Genomic DNA, 9,676 nt, shown 5'->3' on the forward strand with positions numbered 1-9,676 from the left:
TTAAGTTTTTAAGTTACTTTTTTTTTTTTGCTAATTCATTTATTGGTTTCCTTATTAATGTGCCCAAATGAAAAAGATATTTCAAATGTCCCAAGTAACTGTGTAAGTGGAAAATGGCACATCTCGGCTGCCACTTCTATTGGCTCTCATTTTTTAGAGCTGCTCATCTTGAGGTAAGAACTACATTCAGGGGTTAGCTGCTGGTACAGCTTTGAGTCACGAGGAGGTAAGAGGATAACTGGTAAACCACAAATGAAGAGATAAGGGAGGTGTATGTCTCCTGCTGTAAATGCTAATATGGGCATTTCAGCTGTGTTCTTCACAATAAGCACTTTACCACCTTTTATAGAAACATACAGATAATGATCACAGATTATTCTGTGGTTCTCAATTCTCTCTCAGTTGCAGAGGCAAAAATGGAAAATAGAGTTTATTATTATGCTGAAAAATGTATTTAGAAAAGGCTCAAGTACTCTCCAGGGCTGGAGAGAGACTCTGTCCTTGTGTAAGGCCGAGACAAACAATCCAGGGCTCTTACAGAAGTGCCGAGTGTTTTGGCTGCTCTGTGACTTGGAGTCCCTCTTCCTAGTTAATGGTGCAGGTGTATTTTTTTCATATGGAAGGCCCTATGGTCACCACACCTCAAGCCAGTTCTAAAGGTTAAAATTGATTGCTGGATGTTGGTATCATGACAATATGCCTAGCAATATGTTTGTACCCCATTTATATATAATAAATATTCCCCATTTATTTAGTGGTAAATACAAATTGTCCTCTCCATGAAAGTTCACACTTCTACCATGCACACGTAGTTGGGAAAGATGTCAAGGCTTAAGGAGAGATTGGATATTGGACAAAAGATTTATGAACTGACTCAGCTTCACTGCAGTTAGGTCAGCACATCCCCGAGATTCTGGGGGTGATTAATAAGTTGATTTGCAGTAGAGTGTATTGCTGGCTTCTCTGGTCCATGGACTGAGGGATGGTCTCTAAATTGTATCACCAGTGCTGTTGCTTACTGACAGGGAGATTATATGACCCATATGACATGAATATGGGGGTATGTGCATTACTATTTGTTCTATAAATATGAATTTGTGACAAAATCCAGTTGACTTTTATTTTTTAAAGTTACTCCTTCAAAAACTATGCTTCCTCATTCAAACGCAGCTTCCTTTAAATAATTGTGTTCCATACATCAGATGGCCTGAAGAATATTATTAGTAGAATTACCATTTAATTAGAATTTAGTATATACCAAGGACCACACCAAGGTTTCTTATAACCCTTATTTTAAAAGAGTAGTACTGTTGCTATTTCCATTTTATAAATGAGGTAACAGATATTTAGGGAGGTTATATAACTTGCTCAGAGTTAATGTCAGAGGTGAGCTTCAAACTGAAGTCTATCTACTCTGGGTCAAACCCTTAGGGAATATTGCAAATATATAAAATTAAAAATAAAAGCCGTAGGCCTAATACTAACCACTTTTTACAGTATGATAGAGTAGTACTTCCAAGTTATGTATCCAAAAATGTTAGCTCCATATGATATGTATGAATGACATAAAAAAAAAAGGGGCACCTGGGTGGCTCTGTCAGTTAAGCGTCTTACCCTTGATTTTGGCTCAGGTCATGATCTCGCATTTGTGAGTTCAAGCCCCACATAAGGTTCTGTGCTGTCAGCGGAGCCTGCTTGGGATTCTCTTTCTCCCTCTCTCTCTGTGTCCTTCCCCTGCTCATGTGCTCTCTCTCTCTCTCAAAATAAACAATACATTAAAAAAATTTTTAAAAAAGTTAAGTGTGTATTTAGTTTTGAGAAAGAGAGTATGAATGGGGGAATGGCAGAGAGAGAGGGAGACACAGAATCTGAAGGAGGTTCCAGGCTCTGAACTGCCAACACAGAGCCCGATATGGGGCTTGAACTCATGAGCTGTGAGATCATGACCTGAGCTGAAGTCAGATGCTCAACCAACTGAGCCACCCTTCAAAATAAATAATAAAAATTTTAAAACACACACACAGGCACACACACGTACACACATACAAAGATAAAAGAGAGATCCATGATCCAATAAGTTTTGGAAGTAATGATTTGAATGGATATTTTTTTTAACCGTAGAACTGTACAACATTAGTGGGAGCTATTCACATTGTAGTCATTGTGGATTTATATAGTTATTACAACAATTTTCCAGGAGATGGCAAAAATGTGTCTTGAGTAGGGGGATTTTCTGTTTTGCACAATGGTGCCATTTGGACGCTCACTGGGGCTAGAGGCGGGAATAGTATGAAAAGACTAACACCTGGATACTGTCCATTTTATGCATTGCCAACATCCTCACTTTCTAGTGTGAGTTGATAGATTATTTGTATCAGATAGATTTAAAAAAAGGGCTAATTATTTTTAGGGTTTTAAAGGCCTTACACTCTTACTTATTATACCTAAAAGATATATTTGGAAAGCTAAAGGATTTTCTTGCTAGTAAGAGACTTGCAAATGTGTTATAAGAACATTGGAATAATGGCATATAAAATTATTTTTGAAATGAGCTAAGAACAGGTAGTTGGTTCAAGTAAAAATAGTTGAAATTTGTAATGAATGTGCTAATACATATGCATAAAATAAATTAGTTTAAACTTCTTGAAGGGAGAGGCTATTTTTGTTTCCTTGTCCTTGCCAAATACCTGGACCGTAGTGGGCTTTCATGTATTTATTAAATGTTTATTGAGTACTTTCTTTGTGCCAGGCATGGTTCTGTCCTGGACGCTAGAGATAAGAGTGAAAAAGTAGATTTTGGTCCTCAGGGAGCTTATATTTTGTAGGAGAGAAATACACAGGAAGTGGAGAGGGGGGAGTGAAACCATGAAGTGGGTCTTCACAGTGAAAAAGCTGTAGGGTCAATAGATCAAAGTTTTCAGTGAGGCCAAAGAATTTTTGAAATGAGGTATAAGTAAAGGCACTGGGAGGGATCATTTTTTGGGAGGTGGTGTAATGACTGGTAACAAGGTGAAGTCACAACTTTAGAACGGAGAGGATTAAATGGAAGACATAAAGGGTCACTGGAGAGGAGTTCTGGTTTGTAAACAGGCTTGATGTTGGATGGGACAGCACATGGACGTTGCAGTTGTTGACAGTGGCAGGAGAGGAGAGGAAGACAGTGAATCTCCCATGAAGCAACTTAAGAGATCGCAGATGACAGCATCAAGAGGAGCAGGCACTGGCTCAGTTGGATGGAATAACTTCATAAAAGCCAGAGTTTTTGAGGGACGAAGGAAGAGAAATGACTTGAAAATGGCTATTTATATAAATTCAGGTCAAAGGTAAAAGAAAGTGAGAGAACAGTGGAGTAGACGCGTTCCCAGGAACAGCCAGATTTCATTTAGGCCAAGACTGTGATGGAAACATGTATTTGTTGAATGAATAAATATTGGATCTTCATATCGACGGCATTCTTTTGAATCATTTTTAATTTAGCCTTTTAAGTTAATTTACATTTAAAGGAATGCATGTCAATTCCCCTTGTTCATATTTTCATTTGTGTTTCAATATACTCCTAAGGATAAAAGACGGAAGGAGAAGAGAGATTTCTGAATTTAAAGGTGTGTGTTGAGAGGGCAACTATCGTATTTTACTTCATGCACTTTAGTATTTTAAAATTTATTACGAGTACATACTCCTTTTATAATAATATGAAGGTAAAGAAAAAGTATGTCTTTACCATAAATATATAAAGATCAGGACATCAAAAATGAAAATGGATATCTTGAACAACTTCCCTTCCATTCCTGGGCCCAGATAATTTCAGAAAAAAAAAGTAACCAATAAGTTTTTTTAGATTGCTCTGCCATCTCCATTTCCCTACCCAAACAGGAATTGGGGTTGGATTTTCTCCAAACAACTGAATAGCTGCTCCCTTTCTCTTTGCAGAACAAGGAGCTCTAAAGACTTTTCATATCATATCCAAGCTTCAGTGAATGTTTACCCATTAAGGAAGTGTACATCTTACATATTTAAGATGTACAATGTGATGTTTTGATGTGTGTGTGTGTGTGTGTGTGTGTGTTGTGAAATGATTACTACATTAAGGTGTGTTAACACATCTATTACCTCACATAGTTGTCATTTGTGTATGTATGTGCTGAGAACACTAAAGATCTACTGTCCTAGCAACTTTCAAGTGCTTTTAACTAAGTCACCATGTTATACAATACATCCCCAGAACTTAGTCTTATGAAAAATATTATATAAAAATAGAACTATCATATGGTCCAGTAATTCCACTTCTGGGTATATATCTGAATAAAATGGTATATTAATCACCAATTAGGTTGACCTGCCATAACAACATACCTTGGACTGGGTGGCTTAAACAATAGGGATTTATTTTCTCAAAGTTCTGGAGGCTAGAAGTTCATGATCAGGGTGCCAGGATGGTCGGGCTCTGGTGAAAGCTCTTCTCCTGGCTTGTAGAAGGCTGCCATCTTGTTGTGTGCTCACATAACTTCTTTTTTGTGCATGCTTCTGGTTGGGGCAGTGAGGAAAGAGTGGAGGAAAATGGGAGAGAGAGTTTTCTTCTTCTTGTAAGTACTAATCCTATCAGATTAGGGTCTCACCCTCATGACCTCATCAATCTCTAATTACTCCTCAAAAACCCCATCTCCAAATATCCTCTTATGGGGGGTTATGGCTTCAAGATATGAATTTTGGGAGAATACAGTTTAATCCATAGCAATTGGGATTGCATTCCTTCCTTTTCTATTAAAAAAAAAAGTTAAGAATTTGTTTTCTGATACTTCCTTTTAAAATTTTTATTGGAAATCATTTTAAACTTAAAAAAAGTTGCAAATAGAAGATAGGGAGTTCCTATGTACCTTTCACCTGGCTTCTCCTAATGTTAATAGTTCATATAACCATTGTATAATCATCAAAACTAGGAAACTACCATTACTCTCATACTATTAATTAAACTTATTCAAACTGTACCAGCTCTTCCCCTAAAAGCTTTTTTAAATTCCAGGATCCCATACCAAATTAAGTTGTCTCTCTAATCTGTGACAATTCTTCATTCTTTCCTTGTCTTTAATGACCTTGACACTGCTGATAAACACTAGTCAGTTATTTTGGAGAATATCTCTTATTTTATAGGGTTTGTTTCACATTTTCTCAAGATTAGATTGAGGGTCTGCATTTTTGTCATAAATATTTCAGAAGTGATCTTGTATCCTTTTCTGTGTATCATTTCAGGGGACACATAATATCAATATGTCTTCTAACTGGTAATCTTACCCTTAATCACTTGGTCAAGGTGGATTTCCTGGATTTCTCTAGGAAATATTACCAGTTTTACCTTTGTAGATAAATATCCTGAGGGGAAATCATTCTCTGATTCTTGATTCTTCAGTGATACCTTAAAACAGAAGGAGGGAAGGGAGGAAACTTTCTGCCCACAATATTATATGTACTTTCACTCTTTTGGACACACAGAGTGTGAGACAGAGTAATATGAGATTATTATTCCTTATTTATTTATTTATTTATTTATTTATTTATTTATTTATTTATTTAGTAAGCTTTACACCCAATGTGGGGCTTGAACCCAATAACCCTGAGATCAAGATTTGCATGCTTTACTGACTGAGCCAGCCAGGCTCCCCTATTATTCCTATTTTAAGGAGGAAACTATGTCTTTTTTAGTTTAAGTGACTTGTCCAAGGTTACAGAACTAAGCCTGTGTTTGCTCATTTTGAATAACTATTAGATTTTTAGAAGAACTTATAAATATAATCACACAATTTGTGACAAGAGAATCCACAATTCAAATTTATCTAATGACAGAACATAAATTGTTTCACTGGTTTTCAAGTGCCTGCAATGTGCTAGAATTTATACAGTTTTTAAAAGGAAATGATAGCTCAATCTGAAGTGTTAATTTAAAACCATGGCCCATTTCCAAAACTCATTTAAGAAACCAAGTGCTTAATTGAATCTTCAGATTATTTAAATGCTTTTTAATAATTGTGTTGTGGTTTAGGCAAAAATGGTAGAGAAAGATCCTTTGAAAATGTCGTATCATGATTTTTGGATGCAATCAAAGATCATTTACTACATATAAGTAATGATGAAATGAATAACTATAATGATGACAGTAATTTTTAGGCTATCTAGGATAAGAATTTGTCAATTAAATCATTGTGAATACCTTCTGAATAGATGTTAAATTTGAGTGAAGGTGGAAAATGGCACATTATCTGAATTATATTTTTATTGGCAGATAATTGTGTAACACTTCCCAAAATGGCTAAAGATCAGAGGGTGCCCCTCCTACATCAAGCCTCCTGCCTTATTCTTGTGCCTGGGGCACCATCCCAGGGGACTATTCCACCACCACTCAGGACTCCTGACCTCCACAGGGCAAGCCAGGCCAAATGGAACCCGCCTTTATCCTTAACTGCCTCCATACCCTCCTCCTCCTTCCATTCACCCCCAGACCAGAATCTTCAGTACCAGACACGAAAACAGAAGCTCTGTTTTACAGTCCCCGTAGCTCCTGCATTCCTTGTAATGTTGTTATAGAGGGTGGGATGGTCAGATACCAGAATGGCCCCCCATGCTACTGGCATCTTAGGCCTCAGGAAAGCTGAGGGTGAGGGTAAACAGGTTACCGTGGCTTCAAGTAAAGAAGTTTTTAAGTGTCCTATAGTCCTATTTATCTAGTTTTTCATTTGTTGTCTATGCTTTTGGTATCATACCAAAAAAAAAATTGTTGTCACCTTTAATATGCTGAAGATTTTCTTCTATCTTTTCTAAGAATTTTATTGTTTTAAATCTTACATTTAGGCCTTTATTCCATTTTGAGTTCATTATTCAATATGATGTAAGGCAAGCATCCAACTTCATTCTTTTGCATATGGATATCCAGTTTTCCCAGCACCATTTGTTAAAGAGACTGTCCTTTCCCCATTGTGTAGTTTGGCATCTTGTCAAAAACCATTTGTTCTTGTGCAAAAGAATAATTATTATATAAGGTAAAAAGTGAAAGGCAACTTCTATTTTTAGAAAGATGGTTTTGACATATTTTTCCCTATTTTCCCACTATATACAATTAAAATCCTTGGATATTATATATAAAACAAACATAAGAAGGATCTGAAAGGTAGAGATAAGAAGGCTGACTTACTAGGGGCCTTAGAGCCCAAGGAACAACATAGTGGTAAGTATTCTTTTTTGTTGTTGTTGTTGTTCTTTGGTTTTTGTTTTTGTTTTTGTTTTGTTTTTTTGTTTGCTTCACATATGTTAGACTTGGAATGGAAAACCCAGAAACATTGACTATCAACAAAAACTCAAACAACAAAATAGCTTTGACAAAAGCCTGTTTTCTCTAGCCAAAGCATCAGGAAAGGGACAGCCTAGCAATACAAACTTTTAGACAATAACCACTCTAAGGTAGGCAAACACTACCTTACTCATGCCAGCAAAGGCTTTCTAAACTCACAATGCTATGACTTTTATCCCTGCTTGTTGGTCATAAGTTACCTTCCCTACCCCTTACAGTATCAAAGGATACCGGAATTCAGCTCCCTCCTGGAAGTAAAGGGGCTCCTCTACCACTTTCCCCTGACTTGGTGTCAGGAAGACCTGGTACAGAGTCAGGACTTTCAGCATCACCCAGAAATAATAAGACCACAAGCTGTGATGCTATTGGAGATCACGTGGGGGGTTGGAACTCTCACCCATGCTCAGAAGTAACAGAGGGACTGCCATTGTTGAAAATAAAACCTATCAAAATTTGTAGGGAACAGCTAAAGCAAATCTGAGAGGGAAACTGATAGGACCAATGCATACATTAGAAAAATAGAAAAAATATCAAATGAATAATTTGAGCCCTCACCTCAAGAGTCTATAAAAAGAAGAGCAAAAGACAGCCAATGTAATTAGAAGGAAAGAAATAATAAAGAGAGGAAATCCATGAAATTGGAAACAAACAGAGAGAGAGATAGAGAGAGAGAAAATCAATGCAAAGGTCATTTGAATTGATAAACTTCCAGTAAGACTGAGAAAGAAAAAAAGAGAAAAGACACAAATTACCAATATCAGGAATAAAATAGGGAATATAATTACAGACCCTGCAGACAGTACAAGGATAAGGAAATAATACAAACAGCTCCACAGACATAAATTTGATAACTTAAAAGAAATGGACCAATTTTTCAAAATACACAAATATACAACTCACCTAAAATGAAATAACTTGAATAGCTCTAAAATTTTAAGAAAATTGCAATCATAATCGAAAAACTCCCAACAAAGAAATGTCCAGGCTCATATAGTTTGACTGGAGAATTCTATCGAATGTTTAAAAAGGAAAAATTAACACAAGTTATATACTTCATCCAGAAAAACAGGAAAGAATACCTCCCAATTCATTTTATAAAGCTAGTATGAACTTAATACCAAAACTAGACAAAGTGACACACACCAAAATGAAAACTACAAACAAGTGTCCCTCATGAATATAAAAGTAAAATCCTTAAAATATTAGCCAATAGAATTCAGCAATATATAAAAGCAATTATATACCACAACCAGGGTTTATTCCAGGGAAGTAAGGCTGGTTCAATACTGAAAAGTCAATCAATACAATTCATAATTTTAACATGGTAAAAAAGAAAATCACATCATTATATCAATCAGTGCTGAAAAGTGTTTTGTAAAATTCAAAACCCATTCATGACATACACAATTTGATTACAAACATCTACACAAAGCCTACAGCTAACATTATATTTAATAGTGGAAGACTGGCTGCTTTCTCTCCCCAAGATGGGGAAAAAGACAAAGATATCTAGTGTTACCACTCTTACCCAACATAGTGCTAGAAGTTATAACCAGTGAAATAAGGCAAGAAAAGGTATACAGATTGGATGAGAAGAAATAAGAGTATATGACATGACTACCTACATATAAATCCCAAGGACTCTACAAAATAACTCCTAGAAATAATAAGTGAGTTTAGCAGGGTCACAGGATATAAGGAAAATATACAAAAATTGCTAGTATATAAAAATACAATTGATTTTTAAAGTTTATATTATATCCTACATGAAACTTATGAAAGAAATCAAAGATCCAAATGGAGAGAAATACTGTGATCCTGGATTGGAAGATTTAACACAGTGAAGATATCAATTGTCCCTAAATTCATATGTAGACTTAAAACAATTCATATAAAAATTTGTACATAAATTCTTGAAGATTTGTACAAAATTATTCTAAAGCTTATATGGAAAGGCAAAGCAATAATAGTACCTGAAACAGTTTTTAAAAAGAACAAAGTGGGAGAAATAAGTCCACCTGACTTCGAAACTTATTATATACTTACAGTAGTCAAGACTCTGTGAAGGAATAGAAACATAGATCAGATGAAAAAGAAAACAAAAAAATAAAGCTAGAAATTTTGCCTCACTGATTTTTGATAAAGGTGAAAATGTAATTGAATTAAGGAAAAATAACTCTCAACAAATGGTGCTGGACAATTGGACATCTGTAGGCAAAAGATGAGCCTTGATAAATCCCACACCTTGTCCATAAATTAACTCAAAATGGACCACAAAGCAAATGTAAAACTATAACACTTTTCAGGAAAGAATAGAACATCTTTGTGATCAAAGAGTTC

Source organism: Lynx canadensis, chromosome B4, assembly GCF_007474595.2.
Source record: "Lynx canadensis isolate LIC74 chromosome B4, mLynCan4.pri.v2, whole genome shotgun sequence".
Classification (NCBI taxonomy): domain Eukaryota; kingdom Metazoa; phylum Chordata; class Mammalia; order Carnivora; family Felidae; genus Lynx; species Lynx canadensis.